The sequence below is a fragment of the Lissotriton helveticus genome, chromosome 4_1 (assembly GCF_964261635.1).
Source record: "Lissotriton helveticus chromosome 4_1, aLisHel1.1, whole genome shotgun sequence".
NCBI classification, from domain to species: Eukaryota; Metazoa; Chordata; class Amphibia; order Caudata; family Salamandridae; genus Lissotriton; species Lissotriton helveticus.
The window spans coordinates 2,100,149,654-2,100,174,012 of NC_136063.1; the positions used below are offsets into that span (position 1 = coordinate 2,100,149,654).

The 24,359-nt window shown below is 45.7% G+C and overlaps 1 protein-coding gene and 1 long non-coding RNA gene across 2 annotated transcripts in view; one reads left to right on the plus strand and one right to left on the minus strand.

Annotated features, from left to right (window-relative positions):
- Positions 1-15,504, plus strand: part of LOC144829532 (uncharacterized) — a 184,603-nt gene extending 169,099 nt beyond the window's left edge. The window contains exon 4 of the long non-coding RNA XR_013610697.1: positions 14,945-15,504. This is a non-coding gene — a long non-coding RNA (uncharacterized LOC144829532). The remainder of the gene's footprint in view (positions 1-14,944) is intronic.
- The window catches only part of SMARCA1 (SNF2 related chromatin remodeling ATPase 1), a 2,556,005-nt gene that overhangs the window by 2,430,644 nt on the left and 101,002 nt on the right, over positions 1-24,359 (minus strand). The window lies entirely within an intron of this gene.

The following is a 24,359-nucleotide window of genomic DNA, read 5'->3' on the forward strand; positions in this document are numbered from 1 at the left end:
GGGCCACACAGCCCCCTCTTCTAAATTAAAAAAAATACATGAATCAGCAACTTGTTGGAGGCCCCACTCCCTTTCTCCACTACTATGCAAAGGTGCCTCCTGGCGCGCTCTTTGTTGGGGGGTGAAGTCCTTGTCGCTGCTGAGGGTCCTTAGTGGCCAACTAGCCCACCAGGTACCTCCAGTAAGCCCCACACAGTAGGATTGCTGTGTGAGGCTTACTGGAGATAACAGGTAGGTTAGTTGGCCCCTAAGAACCCCCAGCTGTGAAGGAGACTTCATCTCCTAACCAAGAGTGTGCCAGTAGGCACGTTTGCAGTGGTGGACAAAGGGGGCGTGGGCTGGTATCAGAACTCAGCAATCCTGCTGTGTGGGACTTACTGGTGGTAATAAGAGGGGAGGTTGCCCCCCCAGGATGTCCTTGGGGGCCAACTACCCCTCCTGTTACCTCCAATACGTCCCACACAATGGGATTGCTAAGAGGTTTTCTGAGGCCATGTCCCCCTTTTTTCCACTACTCTTGAAGCGCGCCTCTTGGCACACTACTGGTTGGGGGATGAAGTTCAATTTACTCCTGAGGGACCTTAAGGGCCAACAAGCCTTCCTGGTAACTCCTGTAAGTCCTACGCAGTGGAATTCCTGAGCGCTGGTTGGAGGCCCAGTCCAGTTTCTCTACTACTCTGCAAACGTGACTGCCAGTTAAAAAAACATAGAAATTCAATGAAAAAACTAAAGGTTTTAATGTACATTATAGTTAGCATGGACATAACAATTGAGAAGCCTGAACTTTGGACTCAGAGGAACGAAAATATCTCTTGTAATCGAAATAATGGGCGTACTTGCTGGTCAAATAATTTGCTTCCAAATTTTAAGAGGGTTTTTGAGAATATTGCTTCTAGCAACAGTCAAGAAACACCGGTCCAGAGGTACCAGAGAGTCTTGGCAGCAATTAGAACTTTCAGAAGGAAGAAACAAGTCTTTAGTGCTTCTCCAATAGTAATAATACCATGGGAAATTTAAAAACTGAATTGGGAAATTAATGGTTTAATTAGAGACCAATTTAGGGAGCCTAGGACACAAAGGCAGAGAGAAATATGCAGGCGAAAACAGGTACAAAAAAGGAAAATAGCATTGGACCGAAGGAGTGCTGAAGATGAAAAATGGGTTAGACTTCAAGAAGTGGCTCTTTCCGGGGATACTAGGAAGTTTTGGGCAATGATCGCAAAATTCTGTGATGGGAAAGAAAAATCAAAACCCATTTTAATCTCAGAAGCAGAATGGGCCATATACATTTCTCAGCTCTATGCTCTAAATCTCACAGTTGGTCAGATCGAAGATGTTATAAACGTTCCATCTACGGGGGGTGATCATGGAGCACCAACATGCATGGAGATTGAAGGTTACATCAAAGGGGCACGATATTCTAGTGCAATGGGCCCAGATGATGTACCAGTAGCCATAATAAAACAGGATTGTGAAGAATGGGCGTTGTTTGTCCATTGTTATATTTATGGGGATATTCCACAATCCTGGAAGGGAAGTGTACTAGTTCCGCTATATAAGAAGGGCCCAAAAAATTCCCCGGACAGTTTTAGACAGATTTCGCTTCTGGATGCAACCGGGAAACTGTTTGCAAAGAGTATTCTCACTCATCTTCAAGAATAGGCATTTGGAAATAATGATATCCCTTTGGAACAAACAGGATCTGTAAGAATAGTGGCACACTGGATAATATTTTTATCTTGCAAACTTTAACCAAAAAATATCCAGTAGGTCGGGTTGTCCTGTTATACTCAGCTTTTATAGATTTCTCCACAGCATTCGATAGGGTAGACTGGGGGAAGCTGTGGAGGAAATTGGTCACTATAGGGATACCAGGGAATCTTCTAAGATTAATAATTGCTCTCCATTCTTCGACCTGGACAAAGGTTTTATTGGGGGGGGAACACAAGGTTTCTCGAAGAAAATAACAACAAATAATGGGTTGAAGCAGGGGTGCCTCCTGGCCCCTTTACACTTTTCCATTTACATTAATGATCTGCCGAGCAGAGTGGGGCTTAGTAAAGGGGATCCCCCTCAATTAGGAAACTTAAAGCTGAGCTGCCTGTCATCTGCAGATGATGCAATAATAATGGATTTAACACTAATTGGGTTGCAAAGAAGACTTTCTGAGTTAATTAGGTACACAGAAGAGTATTATTTAAAAATAAATATTTTAAAAAGCAAAGTTATGATTTTTAGCTATCAAGGTTGTATGGTCAGAAAAAATCGGAATTGGTTTTTGGTAAAAGAAAAACTGCAAGTAGTAATTTATTCGATCAAGAGAAAAATGGATCATTTACAAGAATAAAAACCATCATAATACATTATATCAAAAACAATTAAATAAAATTTGATAAAAACATTATGTTCCAAATAAGAGCAATTACAGTTAAGAAGTAATGACAGTTAATTTCAATAAATGCTGTTATACATGTACTAAAATTAAGTTAATAAAAACTTCATACGTTTCCGCCATGCATACAGAAGATACCTTGTTACTGCAAATACAAGCCACCTGGTATTATCAAACGTAAATATCCTAATGGCATCAGAGGGGCGAATGCAAGATAAAATGCGACACACAGGGATGATCCATTTTTTCCGATAATCATTATATGCAGTACAGAAAAAGAGAAAATGTTCTATGGTCTCTGGTTTATCCAAACACACAGGGCATATAGATGAAACAGATGCATTGGCCCAATTACTTCTTCTAGTGTGCAATGGTAAAATCCCATATCTGAACTGCAATTATAAAGCTCTGGCCTGAAGGGGCTCAATGTAGTCTAAAAATTGTTCAAAGGTAAGCTCACATTTAAAATTAAGAAAATGTATTGGAAGCGGGCCATTAGAATTATTTATCAAGAATTCATGGTCCATAAAAGCCCAGAACCTTTTTTTTAAAAACGGAATAGTCACCTTCTTGATACACCCTGGATCATCCCATAAATAACTCACACTAAGCTTGGTGAACCAATCCCTCAATTTGACCCGCCCCGTTTTTTTATGTAAATCAAGGAGTTCTCCCATAGCACACCTTAGGGGTACCTTTGTGCTACTCACCCAGATTCTTAACCAAAAGGTGAGCGCCCTTAGGATAGCATAATATCCTATGTGTCTTAACTCTAGATCAGATCTAAGGGGTATTAAGGGTGTGCATCCTGGGAGGTTCACGATTGCCCTTATAAACCTATTTTCGGCCCTGGTCAACTCTTTTGCATTATCCAGACCCCACAGCTCAGCCCCATAGAGGGCCGCTCCTAAGCCCTTTGCCTTGTGAATTTCTAATATAGGGGCTAGTGGTCTATAGGGGGAGGCTCTGATCTTGCACAATAGTGCTCAATCAACATGTTGAAGGGACAAAGTACTCTTTCTAATCTGGTTTAACCAGGATACATCCTCACTTATCCTGATTCCCAAATAATCAAAGGCTTTGACCTTCTCTAGGGCCTGGGATTCCAAAAACAAGGGCCCTGTGCTTTTCTTATAAGGGTTGAAAACCATGTATTTTGTTTTGCCACAGTTTATCATTAATCCCCTACTCTGGCAAGCTTTTTCAAATCTATTTAACACATTTTGGATGCCACTAGGAGTTTTTGCAATAAGTAGTGTGTCATCAGCAAATAATAAACATGGGATCTGCTGACCAGCCAGTTTTTGGAGGTCCCCACCACAATTAAAAAGCTCCCCTATAATGCCATTTATAAAAAGGGTAAAAAGAGTTGGTGCCAGGACGCACTCCTTGCATACTCCTTTCTGTATAGATATTTTCCCAGAAAGGGCAGCGTCACTGCTCCATCTCATAGTGCATACGGATCAAGATGTTAACCAAGTAAACCGGCATCCCCATATCCCTCAGGGTGGCCCACAGCTGATTTATGGAAACAAAGGCGGTCTTCAGGTCCACGAACACAACATACAAGTGGCCCCTGTTAATGGTGACCTCTTTCCCGATCACCATCATAAACCTGAGGACCTGGTCTGTTGTGCTCGTGGATTCCCTAAAACCTGCTTGGAGGTCCGACAAAATATTTACTTCATCCATCCAATCTTGAATTCGATTTAGGATTACCTTGCCAAAAAATGTTTGGGGGACGTCAATTAAGCTAATTGGCCTGTAGTTCTCTGGTAACCCCTTGTCCCCCTTCTTAAGGATAGGAATGATTTCTGCGCCCAACCATGTGGGCGGGAGCATACTACTCTTAAGGATGGCATTAAAAACTACAGTCAGGACCGGGCCCCAAATAGCCGGCTCCGAACTGAAAAGGTCACCTGGAAGTCTATCGAGGCCAGGGGCCTTCCCCTTTAAACTTTTTAAAGCCAAAATGGTTTCACCAACATCGATCTCATAAAGATCCTTTTCCGGGTCTTCGGTGAGCGATGGGCATAAAGCGGGGCTTATTGTTCCCTCAGAGTTTGCAAAAAGCTGACCATAGTAATCTTCCCATACCTGGGGCAGTAAGTGGGAGTCAGATTGAACCACCTCCCCAGATTTGTCTCTAGCTAAAAGGTGCCAAAAACGTACCCCTTAATATCATTTTTCAAGTTCTCAAAGACCCTTAAGGGGTCATTTATATTACCATTTTCTGGGTCTAAGTTAATAATAACTTCTGACACCTTTGTATAGACCTTGGATAACACATCTTGTTCAGCCAGAACTTATGCCCACTTAACTCTTCTTCCATACTCACTTGCTATTACGGGGGCATTTATACTTAGAGGGGCCCAACCAATCAATCATGTCACACATAGAAAGAGCTAGTGCGTTATGATCCCTATCGCTTCTTTCTAGGACTTTCATAGCTTTGACATTTGTCCAGAGATCTAGATCTACCAAAATATAATCCAGTCTAGATTTAAATAGCCCTCTCTTAAAGGTGTGAGATGCCTCTCTATCTGATTCTGTTCTACCATTGCATGCACGCAACCCATAATTAATAACAAATGATGAAATCTGTTCGACAGCCTTGGAACTTTTTTTTGAGACAGGGAATGTTTAGTCTCGCTATCCCTCTTGCTACATCTTCAGATGCTGTCAGTTCCTGTACGTAGTTTACCGGTTCCAAATAAATATTAAAATCACTGGCCACCATCAGATAGTAGTCCCCTATGGAAGCTTCTAGATGATTTAACAGCATTATTATTGTGTTTGATGGTCTATGGGGGCTACTAAACCAATTATAAATATTAAAGAGCTACAGAGGAGTTTTCCCATTAGGGAAACGCACCTCCAGGCCTAATAATTCATCTGATATAGTGTCAAGAACCTTAAATCTACCAACCAAGGAGTTCTTAACCCATATCAAAAGCAGCTCGACCTAGCGCTCCCTTTTTAGCCTCCACACTATAAGTGGTATAACCTGGTCTATAATGTTTTTCCACTGCCAAAGTTTCCTGTAAAATACATATATGGAATTTCTCCATGAAGATACACCAGTCCAAATCATTTAGGGGCCGAATATGATCACTGAGGAGGAGGGAACGTCCGCATGGGCTGCGGCGTTCCCTCCATGTGCGATTAGGATGTGACCGCCACCCTGGCGGTCACATCCTCTATTACTCTATTACTAACATTGCGGCGGGTGCGGCTTCAAGCTGCACCCGTAGCAATGTCAAAAATGCAGGTGTTCAGCCCGGCTGAAGACGGCTGTAATGCCAGAAACCGGTCCTTGGAAGCTTGATTCCGGTCCAGGGAAGACATGGCTTGGCAGTTCGGGCTGGACTGTTCCCATGAGGCACAGGATCAGACTGATTTGCATATGGCCATGTCTGAACTGGGGTGGCGGAGTGAGCTAAAGAACGGTGATGGATTAAACCCAGATCAGTTGACTGGGGGTGAGTGTTTGTATTGTCAACGCTCCGTCCATCACCACCTTTGGTTTTTCTTTGTTCGCCCTAAGTTAGCAGGGTATGCTCAGACGTGAGTCCCTTGCTCACTTTGCCACTGGAGTCAAGCAAGCCCGGCTGAAGACGGCTGTAATGCCAGAAACCGGTCCTGGGAAGCTTGATTCCGGTCCAGGGAAGACATGGCTTGGCAGTTCGGGCTGGACTGTTCCCATGAGGCACAGGATCAGACTGATTTGCATATGGCCATGTCTGAACTGGGGTGGCGGAGTGAGCTAAAGAACGGTGATGGATTAAACCCAGATCAGTTGACTGGGGGTGAGTGTTTGTATTGTCAACGCTCCGTCCATCACCACCTTTGGTTTTTCGGTGTTGCACTTGTATGCGCGGTGCCTGCCGCTTTCCGCATACAAATGCAGGGGGGTACCATAGGTACCCCCCATGTGCACCCCCCACCCCCCTTCACCTAGGGGGCCCGCAACAGGCCCCCGCAGTGAAGTTACACATGCTTTTCCACGGCGGAAAAGCCGCCGCGGAAAAGCATGTTTCACATCCCATCCTAATCTGGCTGACAGTGTCTGAGAGACACCGTCACCATATTAGAGCTTTTCCGCCGCGGTTGTAAGCCAACCGCGGTGGAAAAGCAGCGGACGGAAACCAGGACCCACCAGCCATCCTAATGTGGCGGTGGGTCTTTGGTGGGTCCGCAGGGAATTTTCCCCATCCTCCGGGCCGGCGGTGGCTTCCGCCGGCCCAGAGGATGCGGAAAATCCACTATCCTAATAAGCCCCTTAGTTTGGACTGAATGCCTGCCACGTTCCATGAGAGAAGTTCCAAAATGTGCCTAGGGCGCGCCACCTCCTTATTAATATCACTCCCCTTTGTATCATCTCTGTCGCTGGCATAATCTACCTGATATTCATCTGGAGGAACAGTGTCAGTTAAGATCAAGGGGAAATCAGCCGATGGCACTACACCCCCAGGTAAAACCACACCATTTGATGCCCCAGGGGAGTCTAGGGAAGTAGTAACATTTTACCCATATTTAGGAAAAATATTCACAAATAGGTGTTCAGCTAATAGGTAAAGCGATTTCACAAGCCTTTGCAATTAATCGTCTGTATACACACTGTGGGAAAATACATTTCTCACACATTATTTCAGTTTATAAAATAAAGATCCCACCAACCCTGAGCTATGCCAGTGAAACAATAGATGCACAAGAGTTGGCCAAATTCGAGAAAGTGGAAGGAAAGATCTTCCGCCAAATATGCAACTTGAATTGCGCGGCACCAATTGCAGCGCTTAGACTCGAATTTGGTCTCCTTTCTACATATGTGCTATCAATGGCCGCGTGCTTAAGATGATGTAATGCACTGATACATAGCTCTGAGAATTTGCTAAGGGTAGCGTTGCATAGAGAAATATTTGTAAATATGATAGGAAAAAGTGCTATTTTTAGGAATTATTTAAAAGCATTATTAATGTTTGGTTTAGACAAGGATGGGGCAGAGGTTCTTTGCAAAATGGCCTTGAAGAGGATAATTAAGAAAACAATATACGTGGTGTCTCGAGAAAGAGATATTAAAATGTGCTCAGAGAACAGAAGCATTGATTGTACTATGGGGAGTAGTATTGTCAAAAATCCCCAGCCTTATGTCTTAAGGAACCTGAAACATGGAGTGCGCAGGGTGATTTTACTACTGAGATTGAATTTACTCCCCCTAAGAATCGTAACAGGATCTTGGGAGGGTATTCCTAGAAATAAAAGGTATTGTCAGTTATGTAATTTATGTATACAAGATGTGATTCATGTTTTATTTGTTTGTCCTGCATTACACTCAATACGTCATACACATTTAAGTATTTGCTTTTTAAAGTGCAACATTACTACTGCAGAACAGGCCCGAAATTGCCTGCTGTCCCCCCATCTGAACTGATGTGTTTTAAAATATTTAGCTTTTTAAACATTTTTTAAACATATATTAAGGTCGTAAAGATCTTTTGAGATATGTATGTTTACAGCACTTGCACCTTATCTTGACCTTTCGGACATTATGACCGATTAGTTATGTTTACAACTGTGTACGTGCACTTGACAAATATTTTCTGCTGCTAGTTATTGTGCACTTTATGACTGTGTATGTGCACTTTACAAAAAACATTTCTGCTGCTAGTTATGTGTTGTAAAGATTTCCTGAAAAAGGATGCACCGAGCACTTGCACTTTTTTCTTGACCTTACAGTCCTTTTTTGAGATAGGTATGTTTACAGCACTTGCACCTTATCTTGACCCTTCGGTCATTATGACCGATTAGTTATGTTTACAACTGTGTATTTGCACTTTACAAACTTCTTTCTGCTGCTAGTTATTGGTTGGTAAAGATCTTCCTAAAAAGGATGCATAGAGCACTTGCATTTTTTTTTCTCGACCTCCCAGTCCTCATGACCAATTTATTGCGTGTACAATTAAGCATGTGCACTTTTTCAAACGGGTCTTGCTGCTAGTCATTTATTTTTAGGATTATAACTACTTTACTAAATTTATTTCGCTGCTAAGTCATCATGTATTTGATGTTTGATGCTCAATCTATTAGGTTGGAATTAAGCATGGGCATCAATATAAACGTTGTCTTTTAGTTACTGACCTTTAGGATCTGATGTACTTTACTAAATCCTTGTTTTGCTGCTAGACTACTGTGTACTGTATATTGAAATAGGCGAGTGTATGTTAGTGAACTACTTTGCACTGTTATGATGCTGCCGGTTACACAGTACAGTTAGTGATAAATTATCATTATTACGCCCATGATCCAGTACTGTATAGTACCACTGGGTGCGTGATGTCAGCGGATGGAAGACGCGTGAGCACGATTCCAGTTAGTGCTCACGCGAACGCTTTTTCATGGCTACAAAGCAGAGTGACAGGGCACAGGTCACCCTCTCAGCCCACTTAGGATTTTATTTTGGTGCTAAATTATCACATGAACTTCACACCCACTTGGGAAATACTACAACGTCCAAGATGCCGCAGGAGTGGCAGCGTCCCCGCCCAGGGGCGTGGCAATCAATTAAGACAGCCAGTTCTTGTGCCGAGCATACCGTGCCACAGAAGAAGGGAGCAGGTTCCTCCCGAAACGCGTCTGGCAGCATAAACTTTCTGAGTGGTTTTCCTGTGAACTTGCCACTAGCAAGCCTTGAATAAAACCTGGTGTTTTCTTCTGAATCTTCCTGGTGGTCCTTCAATTTGGGAATCTGGTACATGTGTGATGTTTCAGCGGCCGTCCCGGTCGCGAAGGTGACCCCCCAGCCAATGGATCCGAGTCCGCACCACTGGGTGCGTGATCTCAGCGGATGGAAGACGCGTGAGCACGATTCCAGTTAGTGCTCACGCGAACGCTTTTTCAAGGCTACAAAGCAGAGTGACAGGGCACAGGTCACCCTCTCAGCCCACTTGGGATTTTATTTTGGTGCTAAATTATCACATGAACTTCACACCCACTTGGGAAATACTACAACGTCCAAGATGCCGCAGGAGCGGCAGCGTCCCCGCCCAGGGGCGTGGCAATCAATTAAGACAGCCAGTTCTTGTGCCGAGCATACCGTGCCACAGAAGAAGGGAGCAGGTTCCTCCCGAAACCCATCTGGCAGCATAAACTTTCTGAGTGGTTTTCCTGTGAACTTGCCACTAGCAAGCCTTGAATAAAACCTGGTGTTTTCTTCTGAATCTTCCTGGTGGTCCTTCAATTTGGGAATCTGGTACATGTGTGATGTTTCAGCGGCCGTCCCGGTCGCGAAGGTGACCCCCCAGCCAATGGATCCGAGTCCGCACCACTGGGTGCGTGATGTCAGCGGATGGAAGACGCGTGAGCACGATTCCAGTTAGTGCTCACGCGAACGCTTTTTCAAGGCTACAAAGCAGAGTGACAGGGCACAGGTCACCCTCTCAGCCCACTTGGGATTTTATTTTGGTGCTAAATTATCACATGAACTTCACACCCACTTGGGAAATACTACAACGTCCAAGATGCCGCAGGAGCGGCAGCGTCCCCGCCCAGGGGCGTGGCAATCAATTAAGACAGCCAGTTCTTGTGCCGAGCATACCGTGCCACAGAAGAAGGGAGCAGGTTCCTCCCGAAACGCGTCTGGCAGCATAAACTTTCTGAGTGGTTTTCCTGTGAACTTGCCACTAGCAAGCCTTGAATAAAACCTGGTGTTTTCTTAAGAATCTTCCTGGTGGTCCTTCAATTTGGGAATCTGGTACATGTGTGATGTTTCAGCGGCCGTCCCGGTCGCGAAGGTGACCCCACAGCCAATGGATCCGAGTCCGCACCACTGGGTGCGTGATGTCAGTGGATGGAAGACGCGTGAGCACGATTCCAGTTAGTGCTCACGCGAACGCTTTTTCAAGGCTACAAAGCAGAGTGACAGGGCACAGGTCACTCTTTCAGCCCACTTGGGATTTTATTTTGGTGCTAAATTATCACATGAACTTCACACCCACTTGGGAAATACTACAACGTCCAAGATGCCGCAGGAGCGGCAGCGTCCCCGCCCAGGGGCGTGGCAATCAATTAAGACAGCCAGTTCTTGTGCCGAGCATACCGTGCCACAGAAGAAGGGAGCAGGTTCCTCCCGAAACGCGTCTGGCAGCATAAACTTTCTGAGTGGTTTTCCTGTGAACTTGCCACTAGCAAGCCTTGAATAAAACCTGGTGTTTTCTTAACAATCTTCCTGGTGGTCCTTCAATTTGGGAATCTGGTACATGTGTGATACACACATATATATATATATATATATATATATATATATATATATATATATATATATATATATATATATATCAACAAACTCCAGCAACCACAATCATGTAGCCAGTAACAGGTGCACTCTTGGGTAAATTCCAACAAAATGCAAGTCAAAAAGCACGCATTTCGGTATGATGCCTTTATCATTGACAGCAACCCCATAGATAGGCATTTTCATAGCCGGGCATTTTGAGAAATGTTTATTGGCATGTCAGAGAGCTGCCCCTTAGGCAAGGGTCACTCCCCTTTTTTTATGGACACATGTTAGCCATTTCGGCCCACGTGGGGGCAGAGCTGCAATATGTTTAGGCTCATCTGTCCCCCAGGGGGCAGAAAACCACTTAACACTAGCGAAAGTTTCTGTGTGTATGTAAGGGAGTTCAGCTGACGGTCTGTGTGTACTGGCGTTTGGCTGGCTGTGTGTGAACCTGCATTTTGCTGGTGGTGTGTGTGGACTTGTGCTTAGCTGGCAGTGTGTGTGGACTAGCGCTTGGCTGGAAGTGTGCGTGGACTGTCGCTTGGCTAGCAGTCTGCGTGGATGGCACATGTCTGTTGGTGTGCGTAGAGTGTCGCTTGGCTGGCGATGTGCTTGGATGGAACTTGGCTGGCAGCTGTGCATGGATGTCACTTGGCTGGTGGTGTGCATGGATGGAGCTTTGCTGGCAGTGTGGCTTGCATGGATCCTCAAGCGTTTTATTACCCAGAACACACTTGCAAACCTCAAATTTAGCTAACCATTCACACTTTCCCCACATTTCTGTGTGGAAAAGTTGTCGGATCACTGTGCTCAGTACATCTAACAAAAGGTTCAGGGGGCGAGATCAAATGAAAACTATATATAATCCTACATATTCACTTAAAGAATAAAAAGAAACCGAAAAAGAGAGGTAAACAGTGGTTAAAGAAGCCCTTTTAGACAGTATTACTGATATTAAAATTCCATATTTATTACATATAATACAAAAATAGTTCTAAAAACAGATATGCTCAAGACAAAAGTGCTGGTGTACATAAAGGGAAACATATATCACAAACCAGACAAGTGACAAACAAAACCATTACATGTTGGAATAAAGGAACAACATAAACATGAGTATTGTGTCCTTAATTCAATTTGGGCCACAGAAAAGCGTCAACGGCGTTTCGACCGCTATATTATTGTGCGGTCATCTTCAGGATTCGAAATTTGCTTGAGCGATATATATCTTGGAATTAAAATTAGGTCTAACCAATCTTTACTTATGGTCGTCCATAGGTACTTGGAGAAACAAGGATAGCGGGTAAAGACACGCTACATCTAGATTACTTCTTAGTGTCAAGGCAGTAGATCCAATTCTTTAACCAACTGCTCGCCTCATTACTTGGCAACTGTGAAAATTCTAGGGAAAGAAATCGTTCCGTGTCCGTATCAGTTTCTGTGTGTATGTAAGGGAGTTCAGCTGACGGTCTGTGTGTACTGGCGTTTGCTGGCTGTGTGTGAACCTGCATTTTGCTGGTGGTGTGTGTGGACTTGTGCTTAGCTGGCAGTGTGTGTGGACTAGCGCTTGGCTGGCAGTGTGCGTGGACTGTCGCTTGGCTAGCAGTCTGCGTGGATGGCACATGTCTGTTGGTGTGCGTGGAGTGTCGCTTGGCTGGCGATGTGCTTGGATGGAACTTGGCTGGCAGTGTGCATGGATGTCACTTGGCTGGTGGTGTGCATGGATGGAGCTTGGCTGGCAGTGTGGCTTGCATGGATCCTCAAGCGGTTTATTACCCAGAACACACTTGCAAACCTCAAATTTAGCTAACAATTCACACTTTCCCCACATTTCTGTGCGGAAAAGTTGTCGGATCACTGTGCTGGTACAAATTTCCCACCATCCAGCGTCCTCTTTGGTCTCCGGATAAAAATGATACCTCACTTGTGTAGGTGCCCAAAGCAGAGAACCTAAACACTTATAAAATGAAAAACTGAGGGGGAAACCAAAGTGTGTCCAAAGGGCAGTTTGTTTTCATACGTTTTTAGGCTGACTCTGCTTTGGGCACCCAAATGTGAATGCCACTGCATGTGCCATAATGCAAAATGCGGACTGCACAAGCTTCTCACGTACAGACTTAGGAATCTCTTCTCCTAACCGAAGTCGGGCATATGCGCAAATGTGCGACACATGAGCCAATATCAATATGAGTAACAAAGAGCTTAAACTGCACATACATCTATTTGACTGCATTTGACCCCTTGTTAATACCAGTTGAGCACCCAAATACAGCAATAAGCAAAAGAAAGGGAAAGAGTCACCCTTTGTGAAGGGCTTTACACTGCAGTCAACATGTAACAGAGTTTTTAGTAATTTTGATCCACCTGAGGTAGAAATAAAAAACATTTTGTTGGTAAAATCTTCAGATTATGCAGAAGATGATGGGTTTTGATTTTATGACAAAAGCAACAATTCCATAATTATGGTGGAAACACCACAACATCAAAATACCATAATTCCAGAGACCTTACTCATAGGAGACTTTATTCACACTCCCCTATCTAGTCTAGAAACGATTTAATTTGGGAGGTATCGATCCCCAGACAGCAGACTCCCCTCCTTTTGAAATCTCATCATCCAAAAAGCCAAAAACACTAAAGTAATCATTCTCCGTGAGTGTCCAAAAGGTTTTGAGCTCCACTCCACCAGCCATCGGATAATTGTCTTCCTTTCTTACTTCTAAACAATGGAATGGTATGTAGTTTTAATGACACTCTATGCAGCGGAAACTCTTCTTGAAAGTCTACGATTCTGTAATTTCAGACTGATAAATGCCCATACTTTATTTGTATATTGGGCAGAGAACGCCATTCCATTTGTAGTGTATACATTAATTTGGTGTTGGTTGCCCTTTATATTTTATGCAATTTCACTCTTCTAGCATGAAACTCATAACTTATCCTTCTCTGGAGCATTATGTCACCCAGCGGGTATAGTCTTCATTACAGAAAACTGCTAATAAATTAATAAAATAATAAAAACAAAACTCTTTTTTAGTCAGACTTTTCATACTTTAGAACGTATCATTGTCGCATAAATTATTAACATAATAGAGGATATGCAAAACGAAGTGCAATAAACTCGAATTTCTGAGGTATGCCAAAGCAAAACAAAATTAAATAAAGGAACATAGTAATGTTTTTAAATCATGTGGGTTTCAGTGGCTCGTGTGTGGTGGTTTCAAAGGGAGTAGTTTGTCTCCAGTTCCTTAAATATTAAAAGACTGAGAGCAGGGCAGTAATTCTACATATCATGCGAAATTGAGTAAGGGAGAAAGGGAAAACGTAGATTGAAATTGTATACATATCAACCATAACATTTTGGATTGTAATACCTCACAACCTATTGGTCCATCAATGGACGTAAGGCGTACAGTGTAGTCAGTGCAGGTGACTACCTCATTAGAGGATGATGTGGGTTTGCAAACGGTTTTCCACTGAAATCCATAAAGCCGTTTTGACTTGTGAGGGTAAATATACTTGGAAAGTTTGTGACAACTCCTAAGTGAGGGCGAGGTTCTTTCTGCTAGTACAGGTATAGTTCCGAAACTAGGGGGTTCCCCAATCGTATGTCTTATGTATGCAGATGACATTTTGATTCTTGACCTAACGCCTAAAGGGTTGAACAATCGCTTGAATGCGTTGTACAATTATGCAGGAAAACATCATTTGTTGATAAATAGTGCAAAAAGTAAAGTGATGTGTTTTACGGGTAGGAAGAATTCAAAATATGCGAACTTTCACTGGTCTGTGGGGGGCCAAAAGTTAGAAGTAGTGCAAGCTTACACTTTTCTTGGCAAAATTGTTACGAGCAATTTAAGTGAAAAAGCTCATATAGCTAATAACACTCGGAAAGCTATTGTCCAGGGAAAGAGTTTGTCCGCGCTATATAAGGCTACAGGTAGAAGACATTTTTCTATATTGCTGGAAGTATTTCGAGCAAAAATTCCTGCCTCTCTACTGTACGGTATGGAGTTAATTGATATAAAATACTGGAATTTTTTTAACTCTTCTGAAGGAAAAATCCTTCGCAGTCTTCTATCTGTCAATACTGCTAGCCTTACAGCTGCTCTTAGACAGGAATTTGGTCTCCGTAGTACCTGGGTCCAAGGTTTGGCGGGATGTGTGCGCTGGGTCTTTAGCCTGGAAAAGGGTGAGCCTGGCACATTAAGACATTTTATAAAAATGGAGCTGTTGGGAAATTTCAATGATTACTCTTTAATTTTAATTTTTTTTAGATATGCTGTGAGCCAATTACACCTAGATGAAACCACTCTGTTTTTGTTATCTGCATATCAGCTGAAAACCCTCCTGAAGACTGCATCCTGGGAATTAGGGTTTAGTCTGGATAAAGAGAATTGTATTAAAAAAAAAGGCACCACTCCAGTAATTGAATCTTGTCTGGTGGGGACGGCACAACCTTATGTCTTTTGGAACATTCCTCATGGAGTTAGTCGAATATTGTTTTTACTAAGGCAAGACTTACTCCCTTTGAAAAGTTTACTCTCCAGATGGTATGGTTCATCAGCTTTATGTGATCTCTGAAATACGACAAATCAGGATTTGCACCATGTCATTTTTGTTTGCCCAGCTCTAATGTCACAAAGGCGAAAGTGGCTAAGATCCATATGTCTCCAATTGAATATTTTGTCTGCTTCTGCTTTCATTGCGGCCTTGAACAACCCCCCTAATGAAATGTTTTGTTTTAAATTGTATAATTTGTTTTAATGTTTTTTGTCTTTGTATTAGGTAGGAATTTCTGTGTCTAATTGTTTTTGTGTTTTATCCCTCATTCTATGTATTGTAATATCATTTCTTTAATATTTTAAATTTAATGATATGTTCTTTATGTGGATCTCAAAAGAGTTCCGTAAACATAAATAAATAAAACTTGAAACTTGAGGGCGAGTTGAGAGATATGAATTCCGTGTTTCCGACAAATAATGAAAACAATTAGAAAAAGCACACCCTGCAAGTCAACGCCTGGGAACACCCAAGGGGACCTTCGTAAGGCAAAGAGGGAGTATTTTTTTTGTGCAGAGTTTTATATAGCGCGAACTAGACCCGAACCGAATCAGGTATCAGAGCGCTTTACATAGCACCAGTTACGTTACATGAGGACACACTTTCATTTTTTTAGGCACGGGGAGATTAAGTGATTTGCCCAGAATCACAGGAGGTTTGTGGGCGTCGTTACCGAGACTCGAACCCAGATCCCCAGGTCCGAGGTCGAGCGCCTTAGCCGTTAGTCCAACCCCTCTCCACCTCTACTTAAGGTGCCCATTGGAATCCCTTGCAGGACGGGATACTTCCCTTGGAAGACTGCCATCAAAGGTGACTTTTAGTTGTGGACCACACTGCAGGATGCCTGCAAGAATCATGTCATTCCAGCAGCAAAACCTACAGGACTTTCAAAACTCCCCATCTCGTGGGTAACAAGCACTGGCAAGCTAATAGGTCTTCTCTTTAGTGTCCTAACACAAGCAAATACCATATGCCCTTTCAGAAGTTCATTAGGTACATTAAAGCTAGAACTACTGACTCTGCTATTGATTTTTACGTTGCAGTCTACCAGACAGTGCAGCTGTCTGGCTTGCTAAAGACGTCTTGGGGACATTCAGAAAACTGACCCAGGAATGCATTTTGTCCGTTGCTTGCAGTAAGCTTTATTGTTGATAACTCACGTTACAATGCACTTTACTCTGTAACATTTGACTCTATGCCCCTGCACTCTATGCCAATCCACTGTACGCCCCTCTAATCTACTCTGCACCACTGCACTGTATGCTGCAGCACTCTATGCCACTGCACTCTACACCACTTTATGCCATTACATTCCGTGCCACTCTACGCAACTGCACTCTACCCTGCACCACTCCACTCTACGACACTTCACTCTACTCTTAAAAATCTACTCTACACTACTCTACTCCACCCAGTGCCACTCCACTCTATGCTACTCTACTCTTATCCACTGCACTCTACGCCAATGCGCTCTACACAACTGCACTCTATGCACTCTACGGCACTCTATTCCACTCTACCACTGAACTCTGCCAGTCTACTATGCACCAATCTACGCCGATGCGTTCTACGAAGCTGCATCATCTGGAAATTGAGGGTAGAGTGAGCACAGAGCCGCACGGAGATGATGATTAATGAACAATACTAATGGAGAGCTTTCATGAGATTAAGTAAGGTCTTCGAGCGTTATGAAGTTGGGGTATGCATCTCTCAGGGTCTTTAAGTTCACCTTGGTCAGGTGAGGGGCCTTATCCTCCTGAGATACTGACATTTTAGGGTGGTGTTTCAAAGGTAGCGCAGGAGCATACATCCGAAGTTTCCCGGCCAGCCCTGCTAATCCATGCCATGCAAGAGTGGTAGAGTGCAGTGTATTGATTTCTGAACATAGGATCCCCACCCTCTTGTGTGGTAGAATAGCTGTAAATGGAATTGGGAAGGCATCATCATTCTCTACCGCAATATGGCAGATAAAGTTGTGTGCCGCATACCAATACTGGCCGAAGAGAGCCTGCGCACAGAGGTAGTATAGGTAGAAGTCTGGGGCATTGAACCCCCCTTCCCCCGATTACATAAGGCACAGTGAATATGTCCCAGCTGATCCTCTGTTGTTTTTTCCTCCATGTCAGCATGATCAGCAGTGTTCGCAATTTTTAGGTCAAGCTTATACAGCGCTTGCACTGTTAGGCTATCTGTTGTTTGTACTTTGTGGAGTCTGACTTTTTCCACAGTTTGGATTGGCTATTCTCTGTGTATTTTACAAATTGTAACCTGTAAATGGCTAATGGTGGTTGTATGTCCCACTTTTTCTGAGAAGCTCACTCCCATGGAGCATTAGGGTGGGTACGAGCCGCGACGCACTTAAAGTCCCTAAGTGCAGTCTGTTTATTAGGTTGAGCCTATACAGCGCCTGTTTTTCCGCATTCAAAGTTCCTGGGCAGTTTCTCTCTTGCCCGCTGCCGCTAATTTCCTTTATGAATGGGTTTGATCTGCTCCCTGCGAAAAACGCTACCCGCCCGTGTTGCCTTTGCTCTGGCCCCCTCCCTCATCCCTCCCCTCTCCCTTTTCTGGGCACATGATGATTTTTTGTTTGTTTATTTAAAAGAAATTTGTTGAAAAACAATAGAAGACGCACCAGCATCCACACTGATCTCCTATTTCCACAGTGTTTCTCCTATTTCCCCAGTGTGAGGGCAGCAGCTGTTGTAATGACCTAGAGTCATAGTCAGCACTCTAGTGTTCAGCATGTAACCCCACTGAACACCCACCCACCACAGACGTCACAGTTCAATCAATCAATCAATCAAAGCATTTATATAGCGCACTACTCACCCGGAGGGTCTCAAGGCGCTGGGGGGAGGGGTCCGCTACTGCTCGAACAGCCAGGTCTTGAGCTGCTTCCTGAAGGCGTGGTGGTCTTGGGTCAGGCGGAGGTGGGTCGGAAGGGAGTTCCAAGTCTTGGCTGCCAGGTAGGAGAAGGACCTTCCTCCTGTGGTGGCTCTTCGGATGCGGGGGACGGCGGCGAGGGCGTGGCTGGTCGATCGAAGCTGGCGTTTGGGAGCATAGAAGTTGAGGCGGCTGTTGAGGTATCCTGGGCCTTGGTTGTGTAGGGCTTTGTGTGCGTGGGTGAGGAGCCGGAAGGTGATTCTCTTGTTGACCGGGAGCCAGTGCAGGTCTCTCAGGTGTCCGGAGATGTGGCTGCGGCGGGGGATGTCCAGGATGAGTCGTGCTGAGGTGTTCTGGATCCGCTGGAGTCTCTTCTGGAGTTTGGCGGTGGTTCCGGCGTAGAGGGAGTTGCCGTAGTCCAGACGGCTGGTGACGAGGGCCTGGGTGACCGTCTTCCTGGTCTCGGTGGGGATCCATCGGAAGATCTTACGTAGCATGCGCAGGATGTTGAAGCACGACGAGGAGACGGCGTTGACTTGTCTGGTCATGGAGAGGGAGGAGTCCAGGATGAAGCCCAGGTTGCGTGCGTGGTCTGTGGGTTTGTTCAGGTGACGCTACTCAAATAAAAGTGCCCGAGCGCACGTGCTCGTGGCCAGTTGCACCCAGTATCTCATGGTGTCTGTGTCACGTCATTTCCAGCATGCGGGCCCAGAGCCCGACTTTACAGCTGTCAGAGGTCTCTCGTGCTCCTCCTCTCAGCATGCTGTTGCAGCCTTATTTCTTCCAACAGGGTCACTCGGCTTTTCTATACTCGCTGCACAGGCCTGACGTTCTTCCTTCTGGCATGTTTCATGCTTCCTCCCTCTGCCTTTCAGTTTCGTTCTTACTCCCCCTTTCTCTTTATTTCACACCATACATTTTCAATTATAAAAAAAATTACTTCCTGTCTTTTTTCTTCAGTTCCGAGGACTCCAGTGTTGTGGTAATTTTATATTTCACATTAGATTGTTTTTTTCCATTCCATCCTCTGCTCTTGACTTATCTCGGCGAATCAAGCCCAGCTTGCTCTGTTCCTGGGGGGGGAAAGAATGTCAAAAGCACTGCAGTAGGAGACGTTGTATTGCCAGTTTGTCTGACATGTCGTAAACGTTTGTTTAACTTGATTCTTTATGCATTAATACCTGGAGGTATGTGACTTCTTTAGAATTTTTTTAAAGAATATATGTACACTAGCTGGGGTCCAAGATGGCGGATTGACACCGCCAAAGCGGAGGAGCGCTGAACGGGTCCGGGCTTACGTTTCTGCCGTGTTTGCTGTGCTTTGATCTCACCTTCTAAAAAACAACTATTTCTGGACTTACGGCTTCTTCTTCACATCGATTTGACATTACGGATTATATCGCTGGGTTTTGACAGTGATTACACTTGTTTAAGGAAACTAGAGCGGGGATTCCACCTCTCCCACAACACCTTATAAATGATTGGGCGTAAGTGCAAGGGCTGGTGCCAAGACTGCAGAACGCTGCTAAACAGAGCTTTACCTGAACACTGTATGCTGAAACTACGGCTGATTGAGAGCCGAGTACGGAGCTTGCTGGGCTCCGCTCGATTACCGCGTCTGACCCCTGAGTCCACGAGGGGTTGGTCGGCGATTAGCTGGTTCAGTCTGCGGGTCTACCGGCGGCTCTCTTCCTCGTTGACGAGGACAGGCTATCCAGGGATGGCGCCGAAACCCCCAGCAAGGAACACTCGGACCACGGCAGGAACAGCGGCAACTGGGAAACAAACGCCAGCGCCAGTGATGCTAACGACTACTAATCCCAACAATCCAGTTCTAATGGGGGATCCTGCTAATAATCTACCGACCTCGGCATCGGCACAGGACGCGAACAAACAACTTTCCGGTAGGCAAGAGAACCCGGGTGTAACTGTGGGTGGCTCCAAAGCTGATACAATAATTTCAAATATGGGAGCTTATCCAATATTGCTCGAGTCTACGTGTAACATTGTTATTGTAAGGAACCAAGATACTGTAACAGCTTTAACGGTTACAGTTAATACTGGCCTACCTACTGATTCTCCTGTCCTGACTGAGCAAGATGTAAGCTTAATAACTGATATCGGTATAACTTCCACACAGTCTGAAATTCTTTGTACGGGAAATGTAACAATTAATCAAGTGCTGCCTATTAACCTGCCTAATAACTCAAACGTTAATTCTGCTGAAATGGGAGCGCTGGGGGCTGAAGGAGGTGATAATGCGGATGGCATTGAGACAGATGAGGAATATCTTGACCTTTACGATCATGGGAACAACACGCCATCTGGATTGACTAAACATAAAGATAAAACTATCAAAAAGCTTAGAGGCAAAACTAAGAATAAAGCTAAAAAGACTATTAGCAAATCTAAACCAAGCACTAGGAAAGCTATTGCAGAAAACAGCCCTATCAGACAATGGGTGCAAGCTAAGGGCGGTGTTAAATCAATGGCAATGAGACTCTCTGGTAATAGTCCTACTGATCTGGGTATGGTAACCAATGATGTTAATGCTTCTAAATCAATGATGGGCGCATCTGGGTCGATGGGTTCTAGCCAACGACCAATAGCAGTACCCATAGCAGCTCAGAATGTAGAAATTGTGATGGCTTTAATGGAAAGACAGGAACTACCTGGCTCTCGTAATGAACTTCTTGAAGAACTTCCCTCTCCTCCATCAATAATCTTGCAGTCACCTCCTTTAATACAGATAACACCTACGGGCGATGCCCCTACATTCTCATCTAACAACAATACCCCAATACAAGATACAACTAGCATAGTAAGAGTAACAAAGGGTGGTACCGAATCAGCTTCAATGACAGAAACAACAAAAGAGAATAATGTAGAAGGACCGGTTCACCCGTCTATCTTATCAGCAGACCGGGTTCTTCAAGGGGAGGTGTCTGCATCATTTCAGACGATATTACAGTTACTTAATGAACAGAAACAAGAAGCCAAGATTCATTATCAACAGATGAGGGAAGACAGCAATAAGACTCAAGCTTCTTTGCAAGAATTGTCATGCAAATTGGGGGCGGTCTCCCAAGATGTGGAGGAACTACAGCAAAGAGTAGTCCTAACGGAGGAAAAATCACACCGTTCTGAGATTGCTGTGAATAAACACTCTTCTCAACTTCTTCAGATGCAAGCCAAACTTGAAGATTTAGAAAATAGACAACGGAGACAGAACCTACGTGTCTTTGGTGTTGCCGAGGGGGCCGAGGGAGCCGACCCTAGGGCGTTTATTGTCCATCTGTTTCAGAAGGCTTTTTCTGGGGGGGCGGAGCTTGCCGGCGTCGATGCCAGACGTGTAAGAGCGGAGCTCCGCGCCATTACCCGAAAAATACATATAATTATCCTTCCTAGACGGACCCCCACAGCGAACTAAGTGAGTGGCGGTGTGCTGACCCCTGCTGACACACCCAGTGAGCCTTCCGGAGCAAATCGTCGGTGGAACGGGGAAGATACGAGACTCGCAGACGTTCGCGCCACTAGGCCCAAAAGCAGCGGCCTTGCCTGGAGAACTGGCCGGTGTGCGTGCACCGACGTGCGGCTGGCGGCGGCGTAAGGCCCGGCGGACCTGCTTTTCCCCTGACTGCTGGGAGACCACTGGAGAGACGGCGGACTCAGACGGCCCCGGCGGACAGAGTGCAGGTGCGGGACCACGAGGGGGACTGTTGCCGAGCCCGGAGGTCGTTCTGCTCGGGGTGCCTGTAACCTGAGGATCGGTCGGCGACTGCCCACGGGCATAGCGGCCCTGGCCACTGATACCCGCTCTCACCCCCTCAGGACCTGAGATATGCTGCGGGGCCCGCACCTCATGTGACACGAGTGGCCTGTGCACCGGAGCAAACACACTTGGGGGATTGAATACTGGAAAACGATCGCATTGCGCTGCGGGAGGTAGAGGGGGGCAGCTACTGGACACTGGGAGTGACGCGCCGCCGGAGCATTCGATCTTAGGACATCGGGGGCCTACGGACCTGTGTGCACGTGTGTCTAACCACTGGGAAAATTGACTGCGCCATTGCTACGCGGGCAGAGACTGGGGAGTACAGCTAAACTGACCTTGGAAGTGTATTAACTACAGTGGCTCCCCGTTGCTCCTGCTCCCCGGCTTCAAAGGAACACTGCGGGTATTGGGGGTGCGACTCTGCTGGTGGGGGACCCCTCATCGGTTAGACCACGCGATTGGAGGCAGAGCGTTGCCCATGCCTGGTGTCGCACTATGGGTAAGAACGACAGGACCCAAACGAAATTGGCGTTCGAACAGCGTAAGACTAAGTCCCCTGAGGAATCGCCGCCTAACCCATCCCAGCAGAGCGCTGGCTCAGAGAACACTATGTACACTGACATTAAAGACATGCTAGTCTCCATGGAAAAGGGGTTACAGGACAGCATGGCCTCCATAGGTACGAAAATCGACGCACTCACCTACCGCATGGACCGCATGTCGGAGCGTGTAGACAAACAATCGGAGAGGCTGGACATGTCGGAGCGACGGTTATCTGAGTTAGAGGAGGCCCAGACTGAATGGGACAAGGATCGCAAGCAGTTCTCCAGGCTACTGCAGGTCATTCAAGACAAGTCAGAGGATTTGGAGGCACGCTCCAGAAGATCGAATATCCGCATCACGGGGATTTCGGAGACGACCCAGACTGGGAAGATGGAACTATTCGTGGAGAAGCTCCTGGTCACCCTGCTGGGCGATGATGTATTCTCCCCGATGTTCATAGTGGAGAGGGCGCACCGCACGCTAGGCCCGCGCCCTCGCACGGGAGCTGCGCCGCGGCCGATCATAGCTAAACTACTGAATTACAGGGATCGAGACGCGGCGTTGAGGGTGGCCAGGGACAAGGGGAAGCTGCAATTCGAGGGTATGGACGTCTCCTTATACCCAGACTTCACGGCGAAAGTGCAGGAGGAGAGACGACACTTCGCCCCCTACAAGAAGCAATTGCGAGACCTAGGCCTGGACTATGCGATGCTGTATCCGGCGAAACTACGGGTCAATCGGCAGGGACATTCTCATTTTTTTACGAACCCTAAGTCTCTTCAGAAGTCGTTGAAGGAGTGGGCCAAGGAACAACGGAGAAGCCCGCGCGGACAGGCTGAGGACCACACCGACGATAGCCACCTTGACGAACAGGAATGACCACCTGCCCTATCTAAGGCTTGAACTACTGTCGGGTGTATATAATCTTTTGGCATTAAGGGACTGAACACCAATCGTTTAGAGCGACCACCAGTAGAGACCTATGGCTGGGAAGCGAAGAGGCCTGCACTCTGTGACTTGCTGCCTGGTGGCAGCTGGGTGAGATAGTTTCATTTAATTTACACCGGCATCACACCCTGTGAACTATAATGCTTTTGGGAGCCACATTGGCTTGTTCTTGTGTAGTACTATGTCTAGCGCCCACTGCTACTCCCAACTGCACACGGTCCTTCATAGCGGTAGGGTGTGGGACACTGGTCGGAGGGATGCCTGCGGTGTGTCATGTAGCACCCTGGATTGGGTGTCCGTTGTGGGAAACTTGTTTAGGGTAATGGCGCTGAGGGCTAGTCTGCAGCGATAGTTCACCAACACACGAGTGTGTGACTCACATGGTGACCTCCGCCCTAGAGCCTTTGGCCCAGCATTTCCCCGAGCTACCTTCATTGGGGAGTACTCCGGGAATGGTTTCAAGTTTGCAGTTGGGGAATGGGGAGGGGTTCTGTCTGGCCAGGTTGGGGGTGGCCTGCAGTGGGTGGGGGGGTGGTTGGGTGGAGGGATATTATTGGAGCACAGTTATGGTTGTGTGTCTTGAATTCCGCATACTCTCGAATGTTTATGTTGGGCATGGAATGTTCACACAGGGTGTGTACCTGCAGAGACAATTTACCAGCCGGGAGAGTCTATTGTGCACAAACACTGTACTTTTAATCTATCATGGCTGAGTTGAATGGTGCATCTGAAGATGATGATCATACTACACTGAAAGTATTAACCTGGAATGTCAGGGGGCTGAATGACCACCGTAAACTCAGGAAAGTGCTGCACTACCTACACAGGCACCATATTGATCTGGCCCTCATACAGGAATCCCACCTCCCCCCTCAGAGTAAGATGCACGCCACTAGAGGTATGGGGGGTAATAGCCTGGCAGCGGGTTTCACTACGCACTCCAGAGGGGTAGTAACATGGGTGAATCCTCGTTCACACTT